Raw genomic sequence first — 23,074 nt, 5'->3', positions numbered from 1 at the left:
TTATTAAGTATAGTCACCATGCTATGTGTGACTCCCTAGGATTTACTTATTTTATAACTGGAGGCTTGTGCCTTTTACCACCTAAACAATCAATTCTTTATTTTTTGTTAAAGATTTTATTCATTTGAAGACAGGCAGACAGACATTTGAAGAGAAACAGAGAGAGAGCATGAGTTGGTGGGGGGCAGGCATTACCAGACTCCTTCATTACCAGACTCCTGCTCAGCCTATGTTGGGCTGATCTGAGGACCCTGAGATCATGACCTAGCAGAAGGCAGACACTTACCCATCTGAGCCACCCAGGCCCCCCCTAAACAGTCAATTCTTAATGGACAAAGATAATATGCGTTCAATGCTTGAATTTCTGAGATTCTGGGAAAGGCTCCTAGGGAATTATAAAGCACAGAATATATACTGAAGCATTGCAGATCCAGAAGCTTGGTAATTCAGGTCAATCTGATAAATACGGTGTGTATGCCAGGCCTTGTGCTAGGTGGCAACACAAAGAGGAATAATATCTAGACTTTGCCATCAAGGCTCTCACAGCCTGGGGAAGATGTAGTTGTTCGTGCAGATAATACAATACGGTGACTTATGCTCTACATGAAGTGCAACCAAATTGCTTTGGGAGTACAGATGAGGGACATCTAATTTAGAGTCCCACCATTTAAAGATGTGAGGACTTGTTCAGTTTGTAAGTTTGGATGGCTGGGAGGGCTCAGGCACAGTTATGCACAGGCACTAACACACACATTCCCTTTGAAGCTGGTAATTGCAGAAAGCATGTGCATCTTCTTGAGACATTAGGAAAAACACCTAAAAGTGAGAATTTTAAGATGAACCTCTCAAAATGCATTGATTACAGACAAGAGCAGCCCTTTGGGTGCTGGTGGAAATTCTCTATCACTATGGATCCTTCTTTCTGAGAAGGGAGGGAAAGGAACTGACATTTACAGGGCACTTGACAGGAACCAGATGCCTTAAGGGTTATCTCATGTAATGTTCAAGAAAATCCTCTAAGATGAACATTTTGACATCTTTCTAAGCTTGAGAAGTGGGGGATTCAGAGAAGTTAAGCAACTTGCCCAAGACCAGGCAGTTAGAATGGGACCAAACAAGGATTCTAATCCAGTTCTGATTCCAAAGCCTGTGCCCTTTCTCCATTTCTGCTGCACTGTCCTGACTCCCTGAGTTTCCAGTCCCTTTATGAGTGTTTGCTCTTTTTTCTGTTTTCTTGTATTGCTACCGTCCCACCTTTATAGAGCCAGCCTTTTCTTTTTTCTTAGCATTTTTGGATTTATTGATGTTGAAGTCTTTGAACCACTGGTGAGTCTGGCTTCTAAAAGGAGGCACAGACTGAAGTAAATGGGGTCATTACCATCTTGTCGACATCATCACCACATCATTATAATCCGAGAGCAAGCATGGTGACATTAATCTCCACTTACATTTGCCCCCTTGCTGGGCACTGTATAGAATAATTTAGATGTGTGTGACTTCTGTTACCTAAGGACAGATGACAAGCTCCAGCGGATGTAGAGTTTAATGAGAAATAACGAAGCAAGTATTATTTGGGGATTCTGTGTTTGAAAGATAGAAGGAAAGTACAGTCAGAGCCTGCACTAGAGCGCTGCACAGTCTCTATAAAGGCAAGGTGGTAACAATAAAAGATAACAGAAAAAGAGCAAATATAGAGAGTGGAGACTCAGAAGGAAGGAAGCTAGGTGACTATATGAAGAGGGTATTGGTCCAGTGCACTGAGGCACGTGCACATTCACGTGCTCCTGTGTTGGGGAAGGTAAGGATGGAGGGTTGGAGTGAGAAGATCATAGTGAATTATGACATTCCCATGGATTCATTTCCTTTTCTTGTTATCATAATTGATCTGGATTTCACTCATCTTTCTTTTCTCTGGGCTTTCACCACTTTCTTGGTCATCATTCTGCTATTTTGAATAGAGAAATCCTTCCCTCTTAGGCCAGGAAAGGTAACCAGAAAGGGCCTACTTTCATAGCTGGGCCATCTATTTTCAAGGGCTTGCAACCCTAAAAGCTGGGGCCACAGAATGAGACAGGGGTAAGGGAAGGGTGGGAAGGGGAGCAAACTCAGGGAAGCCTTCTGAAGTGGCATAAACTGAGGATTGAGACAATTTCCACTTGAAGTCACCTCTCCACTTATGAGTCATTAACCATCTGGAACCAAGCGCAGTTAATTTAGCACCACGTTGGAAAGCTTATAACGTGAACTGCATTCCAGGGCCCGGGCATCCAGGTTTTAATCCTTTGTAAACGCCTCTCTTTTGGAACACAATTTGGTGTCAGTACATAGGAACTAAGAATTGTGCCAACTGGTGAGTCATCGCTCTCTGCTTTCTTCCAGAGCACTGTGGGAAAAGGATGGGCAGACTGGTTCAGATAAAACCCAGTCCCACCCAAACTCTCACTGAAAGCTGGAAACAAATCCATTTTTTAAATGTTTTTAAAATCTAATTGAACTCAGAAAAGCGATAATAAGCCTCTGTTCTTTGATTTCAACTTGGATCTGAAGACTTGTTTTGTTTTTCTAAGTCTCTAGGCTATCACACTGAGTTTTAACCCTTTAGTTTGTGCTTGCCTTTTAAAGAATATTTAATAAGTGATCGCACTGTGCTAGGTTTTGGGGATACAAAGCTATGGTCCCTGACTTTGAGGGCCACACAGGCGAGAGCAGCGAGAGCATGCGTAAATAATATGTGCGTAAATACCGTGTAATAAATCCCTTCATAAAGGTACACCATCTTTTCTGGATCTCTGTCTGAACAGGGACCCATACTAAGGGTGAGGTTCTCTCATTGCACTGGACGGTGTTGCTCTTGGAACTTCCAGTACTTCCTCTGCAAACTTGGAAGAACCAAGCAATGTTTTTCTCTGCTTGAATTTAATGGACTCTGCTTATGATATAGTATCAGCAGAAACCTTGGGAGTCCTCTGACAACCTCTCATTAGTAAGGGGTTGGATATTTTTATCTTGAATGCCTTTCTACTTCCCTTTGATAAGTTATCCAGGTGTTTATAGCCTTTTGGGTAAACTTATGTCTTCTGGTGTTCTAATGATAACTAGCGGATATGTGAATTATATTTTTGGCCTTAGCTGAAATGGTGCCTGGTGAATTCTCAAGAATTCTGTTATATAGTTTTAAAGGTGAACCCAGTTATGTGAAGCTTTTTTTCCTAGGCGGTTGACCACAGTGGGAGTGGGCAAGAAGGGAGAGCATAGTAAGAGGACTGTACGCCAGGATTCTATTACATTGGTGGCATTTTAGAGAATTGTTTAATTTGATTCTACCATTGTTTGTGGTGTGCCGTCTGGTGTTATTTCCTTTCCTCTATTTACTTTGGCTTTAGTTTTCTCTTATTTGTCAAGTTTCTTAATGTGGAAGCTGAAGTTACTGATTTAAGATTTTCTTTCTATTATAAGCATTTGAGGCTATACATTTCTGTAATCTGGACTTCAACCGTATCCCACAAATTTTGATATGTTGCTTTTATTTTCATTCAGTTCAAAGGACTTTCTAATTTCCTTTATGGGGATCCCTGGGTTGCTCAGTGGTTTGGCACCTGCCTTTGGCCCAGGGCGTGATCCTGGAGTCCCGGGATCGAATCCCACGTCGGGTTCCCGCATGGAGCCTGCTTTTCCCTCTGCCTGTGCCTCTGCCTCTCTCTCTCTCTCTCTCTCTCTCTATCATGAATAAATAAATAAATCTTTAAAAAAATAATTTCCTTTATGATTTCTTTTTCACTTCTGAGTTATTTAAATGTGGGTTATTTAGGATCCAGCTATTTGGATAGTTTTCAAGTATCATTCTATAATTTCTAGTTTGGTTTAATTGTGGTCAGAAAATCAACTGTATGACTGGAAATCTTTTAAATTTATCGAGATTTGTTTTATGGCCCAGAATATGGTCTATCTTGAAAAGAATACTTATGCTGTTGTGGTAGAGTGTTCTGTAAATGTTATTTAGGTTAAGTTGTCTGATAGTGATGTTCAAGTATTCTATATTCCCACTGATGTTTGTCTACCTATTCTTTGGATAATTAAAAGAGGAAGATTGAAACCTCCAACTGCAGTTATGGACTTGTCTATTTTTCCTTTTAGTTCTGTCAGTTTTTTGCTTGATATATTTTAAGCATGTTATTAAGTGCATAAACATTTAGCTTTGCTAAATACTCTTGATAAATTGACCCCTCTCTAGTTATGAAATGACTTTCTGTGATAGTTAATTTTATGTGTCAACTTGACTAACTCATGGAATATCCGGATATTTAGTCAAACATTATTCTGAGTATGTCTGTGAGGGTGTTTTTGATTAAGATCAACATTTGAATTGGTAAACAGAGTAAAGTGGATTGCTCTCCCCAGGGTGGTGGTGGGGGGGGGGGGGCGGTTCCCTCCAATCAGCTAAAGACCTAAATAGGACCAAAGACTGAGTAAGAAGAAATTCCTCCTACCTGAGTGCCTTTGAGCTGGGAACATCAGTTTTTGTCCTGTTTTGGACTGGAATTGAAACATCTGCACTTCCTGGGTCTTGAGCCTGCTGGCCTTAGGATTGGAACTGCACCATCAGCTCTCCTGGGTCTCCAGCTTGCTAGCTGCCGATCTTGGGATGTGTCAGCCTCCATACTCCTAGGAACCAATTTCTTTTTTTTTTAAGGATGGGAGGGGCAGAGGGAGAGAGAGGGGGAGAGAGAGAGAATCTTAAGCAGGCTCCACACATAGCACAGAGCTCGATCTCACAACCCTGAGATCCTGACCTAAGCTGAAACCAAGATTTGTATGTGTAACCAACGGAGCCACCAGGTGCCCCTAAACTGTGTGTGTGTGTGTGTGTGTGTGTGTGTGTGTGTATCTCATATTGGTTCTGTCTTTTTGGAGAGCTCTAGTACATTCTCTTTAGAGAATACTATTAGGGGGTAATACTCTTCACTCTGAAATCTGCCAACTCTAGCTTTCTTTTGATTAGTGTCAGCATGTTGTATTTTTTCATCTCTTATTTTTAATCTATGTGTGTGTTTAATCTGTGTGTGTGTGTTTCTTGTTTTGCTTGTTTATCCAAAGTAACAGCCTCTGTCTTCTAATTAAGCTGTTTAGACCATTCATACTTAGTGTGATTATTGATACAATTAAGATTAATTTCCCACCTTGCTGTTTTTCATTTGTCCTCCCACCTATTCTTTATCCCTTTTCTCGACTTTTCTTCCTTTTTCAGACAGAATTTTTTTTTATAATCTTTTTTACTCCTTTTATTGGCATATGGGCTAAAACTCTCTGTTGTTTTATTTCCTGGTTGCTTCAGGGCTGACAGTATACATTTTAAATTTATCAGAGACTGCCTTCAAGTGATGTTATACTGTTTCACATACAGTATAAGTACCTTATGGCAGTGTGACACTACTTCTCCCTGAAGCTTTTCTTTTACTGTTTCTTGTGCAGGTGTGCTGGTGATAAATTGTCTCAGCTTTTGTGTATCTAAAAAAGAATTTGTCTCATTTTCTTTTTTTAACTTTTTAGTTTTGAAATAATGTAGACTCTAGAAAGTTGCAAAAAAAAATATTAGAGTCAGTCCCATGAACCTTTCACTGACATTTCTCCAGTGATGGTATTTTATAACTGTAGTACGATAAAACCGGGAAATTCACATGAGTACAGTACTGTTGACTAGACTACTGACCTTATTCAGTTTTTATCCGTTGTTTCCTGTACTTGTTTGTGTTTTTTACCTCCATATTTAAAATTATTTTTCCTGGATATTGGACTTCTATGTTGCCAATCTTTTCTTTCATTAAAAGATGTCTCCCTGCTCTGACTTGTGTTGTTTCTGATGAGATGTCTTAGGACATTCTTATCTTTATTCTTCCCTATGTATCAATGCTGTGGCTGCTTTTAAGAGTTTCCTCTTTATCACCAGTTTTAAGCAATTTGATTATGATGTGCCTTGTGCAGTTTTTTTTTTTTTAAATGTTTCTTGTGCTTGGGATTATTGGATCTATAGGTTTATAATTTTCATCAAATTTGGAAAAATTTTTCAGCCTTATTTCCTCAAATATGTTTTGGTCTCACATCACACTCCCTCTCTGCATTTAGGAGACTCCATAGTAGGTCACTTGAAGTTTTTAGCAAGTTACTGGACTCTATTTTACTTTTAGTCTTTCTTTTCCTCTATGTGTTTTAGCCTGGATAATTTTTAATGCTATATCTCAAGTTCATTAATCTTTTATGACAGGCATATAATCTGCCATTAATCACATTTATTGTATTTTTTTACATTTATTATATTTTTCATCTCAGATATTCTATTTTCAACTCAAGAAACTTGATTTGGATCTTTAAAATATCTCCAGGTAGCTACACAGCAGAGTTCATCTTTTTATGACCTGCTTGACCTTGTTGAATATATAGAGTATAATTATAATAACTCTTTTAATGTCCTTTGCTATGAATTCTATCATATATGTTGTTCTTGGGTCTGTTTCTACTGAATGATTTTTCTCCTCAATAGAGATCATATTTTTCTGCTTATTTGAAAGCTGGGCAATTTTTGATTGGATGTCAGGCATTGTGAATTTTATCTTGTTGGGTGCTAACTGTATTTATATTCCTTAAATTATTCTTAGATTTTGTTCTGGAACATAGGCTACTTGGAAGCAATTGAATCCCTTCAAGTCTTGTTTTTAAGCTTTATTAGGGACCAGAGCAGTATTAATCTAGGCTGAATTTTTTCCCACTACTGTGGCTAAACCTTTCTGAGTACTTGAACTGCTGTGCCCTGACTTAAGTTTTTCACTCTGGTTGGTAGAAACACAAACTATTCCCAGTTCTACGTGTGTTCCAAGAATTGTTCCCTCTGCTCCTTTTATTTATTTATTTTTTTGATTTATTTTTTTTTCCCTCTGCTCCTTTTAGACAGTTCTTTCCCCAGCCTTGGATAGTTTCCTCACCTGAACGCACCATTCAGTAATTAGTTAATGACATGAAGGCTGTGCTTTTCAGATCTCTGAGGCTTCCCTAAGTACTCTGCCCTATTTTCTCTAGACACTTTGGCTTCTCTAAATACCTACCTCTTCTAAGCAACTCAGGGGGACTGCTGGACTCTGTCTGGGTCCCCCTGCCCATACTGCAGCCTGGATATTCTTTTCAGGAAGTAAGCTGAGGTAACTAAAGGTCTCAACTCTTATTTTCCTACTCTAAGCAATCACTAGACTATACTGTTTGATTCCTGTGTCTATAAATGTTTCACATATTTTCTGATTTTAGTATTTGTTGCAGGAAGGAAAGTAAATATAGTCATTTTAGCAGAAAATGGAAGTTCTGTAATTGGAATTTTGCTGAAGAAACTTTATAGGCTCCCTAGGGCTGCCGTAACAAAGTATCACAAACTGGATGACTTAAAACCACAGAAATGTGTTCTCTCATAGTTCTAGTGGCCCAAAGTCCAAAATCAAGGTGTCAGCAGTGCCATGCTCCTTCCAAAGACTCTTCCTTGCCTTTTTTAGCTTTTGGTGGTTGGCTGCAACCCTCAGTATTCCTTGGCTTTAGATACATTACTCCAATTTCTGCTTTCATCTTCACATGGCCTTCTCCCTGATGTGCTGTATCTCTGTGTCTAAATTTCGTCTTCTTATAGAGGCACCAGTCATTGGATTATAGTCCACCCCAGGCCAGTCTAATCTCACCTTAACTTGATTACGACTATGTCTTAGTTTGGGGTGCTGTAACAGAATATCGTAGACTGGGTAGCTTAAGAAAAAAAAATATTTCTCACAGTTCTGGAGGCTGGGAAGTCCAAGAGACCTAGCGAGCAACTGATGAGCACTAGTCCTGGTTTGCAGATAACTGTCTTCAGTGTGTCCTCACAGCAAAGAGAACAGAAAGGTTTTCATCTCTCTTGTGTCTCTTCTCATAAGGGCACTGATGTCATTCATGAAGGCTCTACCATCATGGTTTAATTATGTCCCATAGGCCGCATTTTCAAGGCTTCAACATGAATTTGTGGGGATGGGGGATGTAAACATTCAAGCATTCAGTCCCTAAAAATCTGCCAACACCCTACATCAAATAAGGTCACAGTCACAGGTACCAGGAGTTAGCACTTTAACATATCCTTGGAGGGGACACAATTTAACCCATAGTGGAAATATTTATTCTTCTTTGCTTTTTAAAAGCTCTCTCTTTTTTTAAAGTAAGTTGTATGCCCAATGTAGGACTTGAACTCATGACCCCAAGATCAAGAATTATATGCTCTACCAAATGAGCCAGTGAGGCATTCCCTTCTTCATTTTTTAAATTATTTTTTTACATTTTATAAAGTTTTTTACATTTTCATTCCTGTGTATTAACATACAGTGTTATATTACTTTCAGTAGTACAAATATAGTGACTCAACATCTCTGTACACTGTCAGTGCTCATTACAGTAATTATACTCTTTAGCCCCCATCACCTATTTCACATATGCCCCACCCTATTCTCCTTCTTGATTAAAGTATATTTTAAATGAAACAAAGGTGACTGACCAATCTTTCTGGGAAACTGTTAAGATACTCTGTGTTATTATTTTATCTTTAGATATCCTCAAGTATTTATAATGGTTTCTAAATCAATTCCATATTTATCTTCCCTTAATTATGATTTCTTAATACAATGAAATTATTGCTTTAAAACTTCTCATATTGGCTTTAAAAAAATAAAGCCATTATATATTTTTTGGTCTTCTGTTTCACCCTGAACCAAAGGGATTATTAGGGATTAAAAGGGTTCAAATTGGAAATTGTAGGAATCAGCTGCTGTGATGTTATCTTAAAAATAGCTTCTTGCCTGAGGATTAAAATGTGTAGTCAATTAAATCTTCATTATTTGGAGGGATTAGAAGAAATTCTGTCAAATAGACAGACCCTTGGTTCCATTTACAATTCTTTTTAAAGGAAAGCCAGAAAGGAATCACTCACATACTCATCCAATCTCTAATAAATTTTAATTCCATGAGCTAATATAATCAATGACAGAACCATGCTCAAAATTAGAACAGGACTCATAAAGGTCTACATTCTAACGGGACTTTCCTTAGGGTGATAATATTTAATCATCCATGTGCCTATGGATCCACAGCCTTTCTGAGGTGGAAGGGAATTCTGACATTGCCATTATCATATATGTTGTATTGTTTTAATTGTCTGTTTATGTGACTTTCTCCCCCAGAAAACCTGAAGACAACAAATACCTTGATACTTAACGCAATGTAATGTAGTAGGTTTTCAGTAAATATTTGTACAAGAGATGACAACATGAAATGAGGAAGGAAGGCCCAAACAAGTGAATGAATGAATAAGGCCCAAAGAAGTTTAACATCCTGTCTGTGGCCACAGAGATGATGATAGGCTAGAATGAAAACTTGCTTTCCCAGTTCTCAAGTAATTTTCTTTACAACGTTTCCTATATTTATTATCTCTTTAAATCTTAGTTCTTAAAAATAAATAAATAAATAAATAAATAAATAAATAAATAAATAAATAAATAACTCTTAGTTCTTTATCCACATTTTACTAATTTTCATGAATAATAATAGATAGCACTCTTATGGTACTTACTATCTTCCTGGTATTTTTCTAAATGTTTTCAATATATTAAGTCATTTGATTTTTTTTTTAAAGACTGTATTTATTCATGAGAGACACAGAGAGAGAGGCAGAAACAAAGGCAGAGGGAGAAGCAGGCTCCCCACGGGGAACCCAATGTGGGACTTGATCTCAGGACTGCAGGACCACAACCTGAGCCGAAGGCAGACGCTCAAGCCACCCAGGTGTCCCAAGTCATTTGATTTTTATACCAACTCTACAAGATAGGCACTATTTCCCCTATATTACAGGAAACTAAAATATGGAGATGTTGAGTAATATACTCAAGGTCACATGTCTAGTAATTGCTAAAGCTGAGATTGGAACCCAGGCAGTCAAACACTGGAGTCTGAATATACACCATTGTGATACATTTCCTGAAATAAAGTCACATTGTCTTTTTTGTTAAAGTTCGGTGAGGATAAGTCAACTGATATTTAGCAATACAAAATAGCAAAATACAAATTTTATTGCACAAAGAACATATATGTTTTAATGTGTCAATTGAGTTCAAGATGCTCAATATTTTTTCCCCCTGGAAGATACAGAAGCAATAGAAAAATATAATGTTTATAAACTAATATTATTATTAAGAAATAAATTAAAGATATTCCTTGGGTAGTAGTTTGACAGGGTTTTTATAAATAATATTCAAAAAGTTATGACTGATTCTTTGTTTCTACAAGATAGTTAAGACTTACTGTTTTTAAACTTGTCTGTATAGTTCTAAGGTGAAAGTCATTCTAGTGCTATTCATTTTTTTAATTGATTACTTTAGGGTTTGCAATGTACATTGTTAAACTTATCCCATTCTTTCTTCAAATACAATTACATGGCTTCATACATACGTAAAAAACTTAAAATGGTATAATTCCATTTCCATCTCTGATCCTTGTGCTATCACATCATACATTTTACTTCTATATATGTTTTAAGCTCTGTAATGCCTGGTAATTCTTTTTACTTAAGTCAACTGTCTTTTAAAGAAATTTTAAAATGAGAAGAAAAGTACTTTATATTTACTCACATATTTATCATTTCTGACACTCATTTTTCCTTTGTGTAGATCCAATTTTCCATCTGATATGATTTTCCTTTTGCTGGAGAAACTTCCTTGAATGTAATTTTGTAGCCCAGGTGTGCTGATGATAAATTCTTTCTTTTATTTATGTAAGGCAGTTTTTATTTTGCTTTAATTTTTGAAAAATATTTTGCTTCTCCCACCCCCTTTGGCACTTTAAAGATTTTATTCCATTGGCTTTTGGCTTGCATGTTTCTGAAAAGAAATAAGTTGTCATTCTTATTTTTGTTGCCTCTAGGTAATCCGTCTTTTCTTCTGGCTGGTTTTAATATATTCTCTTTATTGTTGATCTTCAACAGTTCGGTAATCATGTGCCTTGGTGCTGTTATTTTTTTGTTTTTATCCTGCTTGAAATCATCAAATTTCTTTCTTTCTGGGGGCTTATAGTCTTTGTCAAATTTGGGAAATTTCTCACTATAACGCCTTTACATATTTATCTGTTTTCCTTTCCTCTCCTAGGACTTCAATTTCATGGCTATTAGACTGCTTGCTGTTATTTCAAAAGTCATGAAGCTTCTGTTCATTTCTTTCTTTCTTTCTTTCTTTTTAGTCTTTTTTTCAACTAGGGCTTAATTTTGGATATATTTTAAATTGCTGTACCCTCAAATTCATCAATTTTTTTCCTTCTGCCACGTCCTATTTGTTGTTAACCTCATCAGTGAAATTTTTATTTCAGATAGTACATTCTTCATCCCTAGAAGTTCTATTTGGTTCTTTTAAAGATATCTTCCACTTCTCATTATATTTATGTTTTCCTTAAATACTTGTACATAGTTATAATAGTTGTTTTAATGTTATCTTCTAGCATCATTATCTCTGGCGTTCTTAGGTCTGTTTCTATTGATTAGTTTTTCTCCTGATTCTGAATCACATTTTCCTGCTTCTTGTCATGTCTAGCAATTTTCTATTGGAAGCTGAGTACTATAAATATGTTGTTGAGTTTCTGTATTTTCTGTCTTTAATAGTTTAGAGTCTTTGTTTTCGGCAAGTAGTTAAGTTACATGCAGATTAGTTTGATTCATTTAAGGCCTTATACTTTCTAAGGCAGGTATAGAGTTGCCTTCTACTAAGATGTGACTCTACTCTGTCTGTACCAAATGATCTAGAATGTCATTGATGTCTCTCTACTAGTCAAAATCAAAAATCAGGGATGCAGTTTAAAAGAAGCTGGTCACGATGGCCTCACTGAGAAGGTGATGGTTGACACAAATGCTTTTCTTTTGCTTTTCATTGCTGGAGCAGTGGGTGTGAATTATTCTAATAATATTGATATATGATGTCAAACTTCACAGATCATAATGTTTTATACCTTCACCAGCAGTTTGGGAGAATGCCTGTTTCACAGTATCTTTGCCCAGTGTTTCCCTGGTGTAGTGCTTGTCACATTTGCCTCACAGTATCCTTGCTAGCATTGAGTGTGATGTTTAATAAATAATGATATAGTCTCTTGGAAGGACTATCATGCAGTCATTAGGATCATGTTTTTTGAAAACTACTTAATAACCTGGGGGAAGAACTCTCAAACTAATGTCAATAAAACAAAGGTAGAATAAAAAAGTTGATATACATCAAGATCTTACTATTAAATAAAGATCATATATATTCTTTTTTTTAATTTTTTTAATTTTTTTAAATTTTTTTTAAATTTTTTTTTAATTTTTTTTTTTTTTATGATAGTCACAGAGAGAGAGAGAGGCAGAGACACAGGCAGAGGGAGAAGCAGGCCCCATGCACCGGGAGCCCGATGTGGGATTCGATCCCGGGTCTCCAGGATCGTGCCCTGGGCCAAAGGCAGGCGCCAAACCACTGCGCCACCCAGGGATCCCCAGATCATATATATTCTTTGTTAATAGCATTTATCCATGGATAATGGCATTGTGAGAGATTTTTATATTCTCATTTTTTTAGTATAACTTTGATACTAAAAACTACTCTAAATTGTAAGGTATCTGATAAATGGATTATTCCAAACATGGAAATACTTAAGAGCAAGAAAGTCTGCCCACATGGAAACCATATGCCCTGGGACACCTGGGTGGCTTAATGGTTGACTGTCTGCCTTTGGCTCAGGTTGTGATCCCGGGGTCCTGGGATCAAGTCTTGCATTGGGCTCCCCGTAGGGAGCCTGCTTCTCTTTCTGCCTATGTCTCTGCCTCTCTCTCTGTGTCTCTCATGGATAAATAAATACAATCTTTAAAAAAAAAAAAATGCCCCCAACAAACTAGAACTGGAGTCACATCTTTTAGTACATGTATTCATCAGGAATCCTCTAATAATGAAGCTATCTGAGCTATCGAAAGGAATGTCCTGACAGGTCCTCCCACCTAATTGTGAATTTATAAAAGTTATGTAATTGGCCAACTCTCTGTTTTGGATTGGTTTTATTTGTTTTGACTAATTTGGACCAAATGCATTTTCCTTGTCTCCCATCTTACCCTTTAAAACACTGAATGAAAAAAATAAAAAAAATAAAAAAAAATAAAACACTGAATGTATGCATTTGCTAGGATTGCCATAAGAAAAGATCACAGATTAGTTGGTTGAAACGATAGAAATTTATTCTCTTACAGTTCTGGAGGCTGAAGTCCAAGATCCATGTGCTGCCAGGGTTTCTTTCTTTTTTTTTTTTTTTTTTTCCAGTTATTTATGATAGTCACAGAGAGAGAGAGAGAGAGAGAAGCAGAGACACAGGCAGAGGGAGAAGCAGGCTCCATGCACCGGGAGCCCAACATGGGATTCGATCCCGGGTCTCCAGGATCGCTCCCTGGGCCAAAGGCAGGCGCCAAACCGCTGCGCCACCTGGGGATCCCCAGGGTTTGTTTCTTCTGAGACATCTTCCCTTAGTTTGCAGATGTCCATCTCCCTGTTCTTCATCTGATCCTTACTTTGTATGTGCCTGTGTCCAAATTTCTTCTCATAAGGACACCAGACATATTGAATTAGGGCCCACACTAATGACTTAATTTTATTTATTTATTTATTTATTTGTTTGTTTGTTTTTAAGATTTTATTTACTTATTTGACAGAGAGGGAGAGAGCACAAGTAGAGAGAGCGACAGGTGGGGGGAGAGGGAGAAGTGGGCTCCATGCAGGGCAGGGAGTTTGACATGGGGCTCAATCCAGAACCCTGGGATTATGACTTGAGCTCAAGGCAGACACTTAACCAACTGAGCCACCCCCAAGAGCCCCTAATGACTTCATTTTAAATTATTTACTTAATTGCATCTTTATATTTCTAAATATAGTCACTTTATGAGTACTGGGGGTTAGGACATCAACATGTGAATTTGGGGAGGACACCGTTCATCCCATGATACAGAGTAACTTTAGCTCTTCAAATTCCTTATAGAGAAAACACATTTCTTTGCTCTCTGAGCATAACCTCTAGAACCCAATGTGTGTGGTGTTGAATTCTGACTCTTTCACTTTAAGAGCTGTTTGATGTGAGACAAGATATCTAGCCTCTTTACACTTAAGTATCATCATCTCTCAAATGGGGACAATACAAGTACATACTCATAGATTTATTGTAGCGTTCAGTGATTTAATTTATGCAGATTTGAAGAACAGTGTTTGTCACAAAGCTGTATAGTTGATGCTCAATAAAGATCAGCTGTTGTTATATCAAATTGTCTTATTAATATAGTTGCCTAACACTGTATTTGACATGGGAAATATAGCGATGAACACAAAAAATACTCTTTGTCTTCACCGAGGAAGGATTTTTCCCCTGGATCTATGTGTCATTCTTATTTCTGGTGAGACAACTTGTGTTCTTCTTTTAAAACTTCTGTGTAGAAATACGTTTCTAAGGGCTACTGAACAGTCAAAGCATGCTTGATCTCTGCCCTTGCCTCATTGTGGTTTATAGATTTGAGGAGAGGTAAAGTCTGAAAAAGAAGCCTGTGGTGATAAATCCTATATTTTCTTTATGATTGTCTCCTTTTTCTCTACTCTTTAGACAACACATACACACACACACACACACAGGCACACACACACACATGCTTATAACCTCGTAGCTGTGCTGGACACATTTTGTAAACCCACGTGCCCAGATTCTGTATGTAGATAATGCTGTCTTTTGAGGTTGAGGTACCTACTCCATTAAGAAGTCCTCGTAGAATGCTTTGATGACTAAAAATGTGGATGATGTGTCTGTCCTTTGTACACCAGCTCTCTCACCCTTCTGTGGGAACATGTGCTTTAGGTACTTTTTCAAGCAAGGACTTGTGCTGATCTACCTCATACATTAATTCTGGCTGTAGTAATACTTTGGGAAAGGAATATGAGCCCAAAAATAACCACAAGGAGAAGTGTGTCATGAAAGGTCATGGCAGTGGGGCAGAGGATATTGGACAGAAGAGATCTAAAAATAGAGAGCAAGAGATCAAAGAACCAGCAGCAGTGAGGAACCTTTTTTGGCTTTGATTCACTAGAGGGGGAGGCAACACTCCCCAGAGTGCCTCTCCCCCTCCTGCCACTCGCACCCCATTTGTGGAACTGCAGGGAGTAGCAGGATGGTGAGCAGATTTTTCTCCCCTGGGAGCTGACTGCCTTTAAATCATCTTGATGAAAAGTATATTTAAATAATACTTTAAAACATGTCAAAATAAGTCACTTTTTGAAGAATTTTATGTTAACTGCTATATTCCTAATATTCTGAGTAAAGTCAAAGCATTCTGATCAAGAAGATTTCATTTCAGCTGTATTCTGGACCAGATCTTTGTATTTTACCACTTGACATAGATTTCTTTATTTTATTGTCTCCCCACATTTACCTAATGATTAATTATTTGCAAAGCCAAGCACTAAATTTTATGTGCACGCGCTACACATTGGGTAGGTGGGTTCAGGCACGTCAGATTCCAGCAGCCACTGTTTGTGTTCTGTGCGGATGGGGTGTGGGAGTATTGGCTGCAATGGAAGAAACTGATATTTTCGATATGCTGTCCAATGCTCTGCCCTTGTATATATAATACAATATATATACAATTATTTGGTGATAATGAGGTGGGTAGGTTAAGACAAGGTTGAAAAGACAGAACTCTTTTGCATGAACTTTGACAGATGATTGTATTTGTGTGTGTGAAGGGGGTGTAGTTGTTTTCTAATTTCATAAACTAGAGAATCAGAACATTTGGGGTGAGTCCCATAATCTCTCTAAAAGTCAGTTTCAACAGTAAAATGAGCTTGTTGGCACTTGGTTCAGAGACAATATATGTGTGGAGGTGCTTGCAAATTATACAGCACTGTACACATATTCCTTTTAAACCACATGGGTGTCAGGGAATCAGTCTGTGCGTTTGGGTGGAATCCACCCTTTCCTATTCAAGGAGGCTTCTTTTTATTCATTGCAAAACTATTTACTTCACTCTAGTGTGCAAGGCACTGTGCCAGGCACCTAGATGCATTCAGAGGTGAATCATACCCAGAGCCTGCCCTCAAGGGAATTAAGGGTACAACGAGGCAGATAAACCATTGAAAAACACACTGCTTGATTTTAAGAATTTAGCTTCAAATGACTGCATAATTGAGCATAATATCACATTTTAAAAGTGATTTAGCAACCCCTTTTAAATATTTAAATAGTAATGTACATATTCATCAACACGCATTAGTCTGCTAATAGACTAATTAACATGTATGCCGCTAGTCAAGGACATTGAGAAACACGTGAAAACAGTGTCTTGACTCAAGACAGGCAATTTGGGGTACTGCAGCGATTCATGATAGCTGACAGGACACTAACCCCAACTCCTGTTGAGAGATCAGGCTTCATTAGTCTCCTCAAACCAAAAGTGACCCCAAAACAATCAATTCTATAGGGTCTTAAAGTCAATTTCTCCATTGGTTTGATTCGAGGCTTTCTTAGCCTGAATCCATGAGTGAAAGGCCCTTTTGTTTAACATTTTAGTTGCAGTTAACAAATCTCTGACTTTATTCTAAAAAAAAAAAAAAAAAGAAAGAAAATTGAGATTTCTCCAGGAAACTGGGATTCCTAATGTTTCTGTGAAGGAAATGTACAGTTATGATCTTGAAAATTATGTAGTTTGTTGATTTAATGAAAATAAGATATTGGGCTAATAAAATTTCCAGCTATTTGAAAACCACCACAAAATCTGACTTTTGTAAAAATCTAGCTTAAAATACATTCTCAATCAGAATTATGGCTTCAGAAATATTTTGAATAAGAATATGATAGGTCTTCTGAAAAGATAGGACATGATTCAGCTCCCTTCTAGTAGAAGAAAGCTGCTTCAGAGATCAGAAATCTCACCATTTCCTTTTCAGGATAACTATAAGGGCCTGTACCTGGGTCTGGAGTCAGCCTCTCCTTTAGGCATTAATAGGTTTAAATCAGTGTGAGAGATCTTAAATATGGTCTTTAGGAAAAAGAAGCTATTGTAAGCTCAGAAAAGAGGGATGTTTCACTTAGTGCTCAGGATAATGGTTGAAAACTATTATGAACAGGGAGATCTGTAGGTGTTATTACTTAGCTAGTGAGTTCCACAGAACAGTGGGAAGAGGGATAGAAGTACTATGTGAGCAACAAGTGGAACGTTCAAGTGAAGATGCTCGCAGTAGGCACAGAGGCCTGGGTTACATGATGAGGACAAGACATGCAAGCCCCAGCCAGATTTCTCAGAAAGTCGCTTCACACAGAGTCCCGCCAGCTGGCCCCAGCCCTCCAACCTGTGAGCCTCTGACCCAGTGCCTCAAAAAGAGAACCCAGATCTGCATCCTATTTCCAATTACAGGTCATTAGGGAAACCTATGATGCCTCAGTTGCCCATTGCCTCTCAGGAAACAGTCCCACGAGTATTGCTGCCAGTCCCTGGATTCAGTCAATCCGTGCAATGGGTATTTATCGAGCATCTACTCTCTACCATCTGCCAAGCACAAAGACTCATCTCCTACCTCTACCCTCTGATTTGTGTTTTGATAAAGTGCAGTGAGCTTCTCTAGACCTATGATGGGATACCTTCAACTGGTCATATCAATAACATAGCCCTTTGCTGGGAGCCTCTGCAGCCCCAGTGGCTTCTGGCCTCATGTTCACAGTTAAGACCCAAGTTATTCAGTGGTTCTCACCAAGCATCCTAAGTGTTTCCAGGAGACTCTAGAAACTTTCATCTTGAAGTGACCAGTGATTACTACTCTTTCAGAAGACTAATCAGCTTTCAGAATAGAAGGCAGGGTCCAGATTTATTCCCTGCTTTTCTGGTATTACTACTGTATACCAAACAACTCTAAAACTTTGTAACTTGGGCAGCCTGGATGGTTCAGTGGTTTAGTGCCGACTTCAGCCCAGGGTGTGATCCTGGGGATCCAGGATTGAGTCCCACGTTGGACTCCCTGCATGGAGCCTGCTTCTCCCTCTGCCTGTTCTCTGCCTCTCTCTCTCTCTGTCTCTCATGAATAAATAAATAAAATCTTAAAAAAAAACAACTTTGTAACTTAAAACAGTTCCCATTATACCTAAAACTAATATATTTTATGTTAACTAACTGGAATTTAAATAAAAACTTAAAAACAAACAAACAAACAAAAACAGTATCCATTAAATTATGTCTCATAGATTCTGGAAGTCAGGAATTTAGACAAGACTTCGCTGGGAGATTTTTCTGCTCCTTTTGTGATGGCTGAAGTTATTCACTGGTACTCAGCTGGCAGAGGGGCTGGTTGAGAGGACATCTTATCTGGAGGTGGAGCAAGCATCCCAATAGAACCAGGAGGAAGCTACGTGGCCTTTCCTGACCTAGCCATCGAAGCATTACCTCTGCAGCATTCTGCGGGTTGCATGTGAGTACTAAGGCCGTCTCAGATTCAAGAGGAGGGAAACGGGCTCCCTTTTTAGATGGGAGGTCACATTTTAGGAGAGCTTGGGACACATTTCTGCAGCCATCGTGGGAAAATGCAGTCTTCCACCTTAGCCTCTGTGTCTCACTTATTGCTCCCCTGCCTCTGAATACCTGATACTGGCCTAGGACTCAGTTACTATGTCTACTCAGAAGTCAGCCTTCTTCCCTCCCTTGTTTTCCTTCTATCTAATTGAAATGCCTTCCTCCAAAGAACTTCCCAAAGACTACCTACAAGACAAGGCAGAGTAAGAAGGTGCTCGGCTGGTTTGGGTCACAGAGGAAGGACTATTCATGATGAGAACAATAAGGGAAGCTTCCTTGAGGAGGTGGCCATTCTGGTGGACTTTGATAGAAAAATAGAATTTTGACAGATTGAGGGACGCCTGGGTGGCTCAGCGGTTGAGCGTCTGCCTTCGGCTCAGGGTGTGATCCTGGGCTCCCGGGATCGAGTCCCGCATCGGGCTCCCCACAGGGGCCTGCTTCTCCCTCTGCCTGTGTCTCTGCCTCTCTCTGTGTCTCTCATGAATAAATATTTTTTTAAAAAATCTTTAGAAAAGAATCTTGACAGATTGAGAGCAGTGGAGAAAGGTATATCATTCCCACGTGAGCAAAACCACAGAAGTGTAGAAAGGCATTTTGTGTGAGGAGAAGCTAGGACTGCTAAAGAGTTTGAGCTTCAGATTCTATAGCTGCTGAGAGGCCAGGTTTAAAGCTGTGTTTTAGGAAGATGACTGTGACAGCAGTGTGGAGAGGTGAGATTTGGGGGTGCGGGGAACGATGGCCGGCGTGTGTAGAATAGTATCCTACAGTGTATAGTATCCTTTTGAAAGGAAAGGAGATGGCTTTCTTTCTCTCTTGATCTATGAGAGAAATAGTAATAGTGACTCTTTCACCAGAAATGGGGGCTTTAACTGTTACAGTCCATCACTATGCTTGGACTTTCTGTCAGCAAAGGCTTGCCTACATGTGATTAGATTAGATAGTTTGTAGGACTAGTCATCCCCTTGGGATTTCATCCCACTCACCCTCCACCATCCTAGTGAATCTATGCCTCAGCAGCCTTGCAAGACCTGCCATCAATTTCCCATTATCACCTCACACTCTTGCCCTAGCTAAAAAGGTCTAGACTTTTCTGCTGTTTCTCCCCTCATTCCCTCAAACTCTTGGCCAGGGCCACGAGTTTCTTATCCTTCCCTGGCATGCTGTGGCCTATCTCACGGTCACATCTCTGCATATGATTTTCTCTCTGCCTAAAGAATTCTTTCTATCACCCTTTCTCCACCAGGCAAATTCCTAGTCATCAGTTCATACCCAAATGAAACATCACCTCTGTGAAGCATGATGCACTAGGCTGCTACCTTCTGGTCTCCATGATACTCTGGCTTCTATCTTAACACCTGTCCTTTTATAGTGTCATGTGCATCTCATGTACATTTTATAGATTAAATCGAGGCCTTTGAGGGAACAGACTGTGTCTTATCCTTGTATCAGTAGCATCTCTCATAGAATTAGGTAGTCAGTAAATGTTACCTGAAGGAAGGAAAGTGGGAACTTCATTTGACTCTTGTTAATGTAAATGTTGTATATGTCAGTCTGTGTTTCTGATCTAGAAATGCAAATCCCAACACGCAATGAGCAAGTAGTTGGTACTATTCTATGCAGAACAGTGGTGTTTCGCTTTGCTCCTAAGAAGCTCAGTTTCTGTTGACATAGGTTACCGAAGTAATCTAGAAAATCAACCACAGAAAGCCAGCGGCTCCCAAAGTAGTAGAGCTCTATTCACAAACCTTGTTTATTCCTAACAAACAGTTTCCCAGAGGTATCATGAACAGCCCAGTCGCGGTACCTTTCACACCCCAGTAACTATTAAAATGGGCAATTTCTTGCCGGGTTTCAGAATTGTGGAGCAGCCCTGTGTAGTCTCCTGGATTCATCAATAACATTCTTTTCTCTGAAAGGCTGACATTCACAGGTAGTTTAGGTCATTGTCAACTTCTGTGGTCTCCTTTTAAAACCTAAGGTCACACATTCATAAAATCCTTCCTGACATAGGATAATAGTGGGGAACTCAGCTTCCACATATACTAAGCCCTAAAGAATGCTCTGTGGGCAGAGCTCAGCTTACTTGCGAGAATTTTGTTTGCACAGGGTTTCAGAGTCTGGGTAGTTTCTGAGCCAGGGTAAATGGGATGTTTTCCCTTTCCCCAAGAACCCTGCCATGAACTGCTTTATGTAACCAAGGCAGTGCTCACCAGTTGGTGGTGGCGGTGTTTTCATTCTAGCTAGCAGTGCCATGTGCGCCTTCTTAAGGCCCAGATTTACCGTGAACGCCCTCCTGGAGAACTTTGACATTCTACCCTCCTTATTACCCCTTGGGTTGTTTGCTGGGCTTATTAAACAACTGTCTATAAAGCTCTAATGCTTGGTCTCCTTCTGAGAGAAACTTTTTGATTTCATTTTATCCATTAGTTAGCACCCCCCTTCTCCCTTCCTTAATCTCACATTCAGGTGTTTTTACCTCCGAGGTGACTCATATGTGAAAATGATCATTTTAGGACACTTGGGTGGCTCAGTTGTTAAGCATCTGCCTTTGGCTCGGGTCCTGGGATCGAGTCCCTGCATTGGGCTCCCTGCTCAGCAGAGAGTCTGCTTCTCCCTCTACCCCTCCACTCAGCTCTGCTCTCTCTCTCAAATAAATAAATAAAGGCTTTTTAAAAAATGATTATTTTAAAGCATATGGATTATGGGTAATTTATCCCAATGCCAACCGATTCTCCCCTACACTGCCCTTTAAAGAAGGAGCTCCCCTGTTTCATCAAAGGATCATTAGGGATTTGAAGCGGGTGAAGTTGGTAAGGAGTGGTGAAGGGAGAGGGGACTCTGGTTTGGTCTCCCTGGCTTATGTCCTAATGTTGCCTAAGTTTCCACTTAGGCAACATTAGGTGACTGGACCCTTTCCAGGCCTCGGCGTCTCTCAGGATCAAGACCCTGTCAGAGGTTTGATACAGATGAAAATGAGGTAGCCTCTAGAAGATGTGCAAGAAAGATTGATTTCTGTCCTCTTTTCCTTGACAGGTCAGTAGGGCTGGAGAGGGCAAGAGAATCCGAAGCTTCACACTGAGGAGTTAGGAAACAGTGTCAGTTGGGTGCATCTAAAATTAGAAAATATAAATATGTAAATAGGATCCAACTGACAGTAATTTGACTTGCAATTTTTGAGGAACACATCTATTATACCAGGCAGTGCCAATTTTGTGATTCTGTAGCTACATTTATAGTCACCATTATTTTAAAGGGTCCCTTGATTCTAAAGCTTCTTTAGCATCATAAAAATTTCTATTAGAGAAACTAAAGTTCTCAAAATAAAGGTCTGCAGGTTCCAGTGAATAGAGACCCAGCCCAGATGTCAGAAATGTAAAACTTGCCTATATTTACAAAACACTACTTAATCATTCCTCCAAGGAGATGAGAAAAAGTTCACTCTGCTGACATCTTATCCATATAATTAAATGAGAAATAAGAGATTTAGCTCTTAAATATATTAATATCATCTTCTATTAAAGCTTGATCAAAGATACTCTCTGTTTCCCAACTCCTTTCTTCATCTTTGATTCCTGAAGCTTTTGCAACTTGCAAGTAGAAAATGTGAAATACAAAGAAAATGCCATCGATATGTGGCTAAATATTCAAACTTACAGAAGCAAGAGAAAAGATAACAGGTATTGATGATGGAAGCAGAGACCGAATATCTTTCATGTTCTCTACTTCAAGGTCTAAACCTCATAGAAGAGGTCTAGATGAGTGGTGTAGGCCCCAGACCAGCAACATTGGCACCACCTGGGAACTTGTTAGTCCTGTAAATTCTTCATCCTCATTCCAGATGAGAAATTCATTCTCTGAATGAGAAACTCTGAGGCAGACTCAGCAATCCTTGTTTTAACACACTCTCCAGGTGATTCTGATGATGGTAAAGTTTGAGAACCATTAGACTAGAGTAGATTTTGAAGAATAGAGGAATATAATCTTCAGAGTATCATAAAAATTTCATTCCACGCTTGAAGAGAAACAAACAAAAATTACTGAGCTGTGTGGTGCTTAGAGGAAATAGCTTTCTGGAAGCCAACACCACAACAGAATAACAGTTTGGGGAAGATTGAAAAGGTCACCTTTTATAGCCTGCCTCGTTAGTACAGAAATGTTTTAACTGCCAAAGTTGGCTTATAACCTATGAATGGTCTTGGAACTAGTTTCATGGAATAGTTATTATGTACAGAGGAGATTGATGCCCAGATATTTTTAGGGTACTCTGGGTTACACAGAATGAAAAAGGTTTCTTTGTTGAGAAGTGCTACAAAAAGAGAACATGTTTAATTTTGTGTAATCCAGTGCTCTGCAGGATGTCTCAGAGATTTTAATATGTGAAGGTGTAACCGTGGGTTCTCAAAAGAAGATACGCTCTTTTGTGTATGGATGGTTCTTGAG

General features: G+C 38.9%; 1 protein-coding gene across 10 annotated transcripts in view; it reads left to right on the top strand.

Annotated features, from left to right (window-relative positions):
- LOC144318365 (uncharacterized) overlaps positions 1 to 23,074 on the top strand; it is a 97,755-nt gene that overhangs the window by 6,000 nt on the left and 68,681 nt on the right. For 6 of the 10 annotated variants that reach the window (XR_013384230.1, XR_013384231.1, XR_013384233.1 and 3 more), the window contains one exon: positions 18,310 to 18,533. The exons of the other annotated variants lie outside the window; for them this stretch is intronic. The gene's annotated coding sequence lies outside the window, so the exon portion shown is untranslated. The remainder of the gene's footprint in view (positions 1 to 18,309; positions 18,534 to 23,074) is intronic. 10 annotated transcript variants of the gene reach the window in all.

Source organism: Canis aureus, chromosome 8, assembly GCF_053574225.1.
Source record: "Canis aureus isolate CA01 chromosome 8, VMU_Caureus_v.1.0, whole genome shotgun sequence".
NCBI lineage: Eukaryota > Metazoa > Chordata > Mammalia > Carnivora > Canidae > Canis > Canis aureus.
This window is presented reverse-complemented; position numbering and strand designations above follow the sequence as displayed.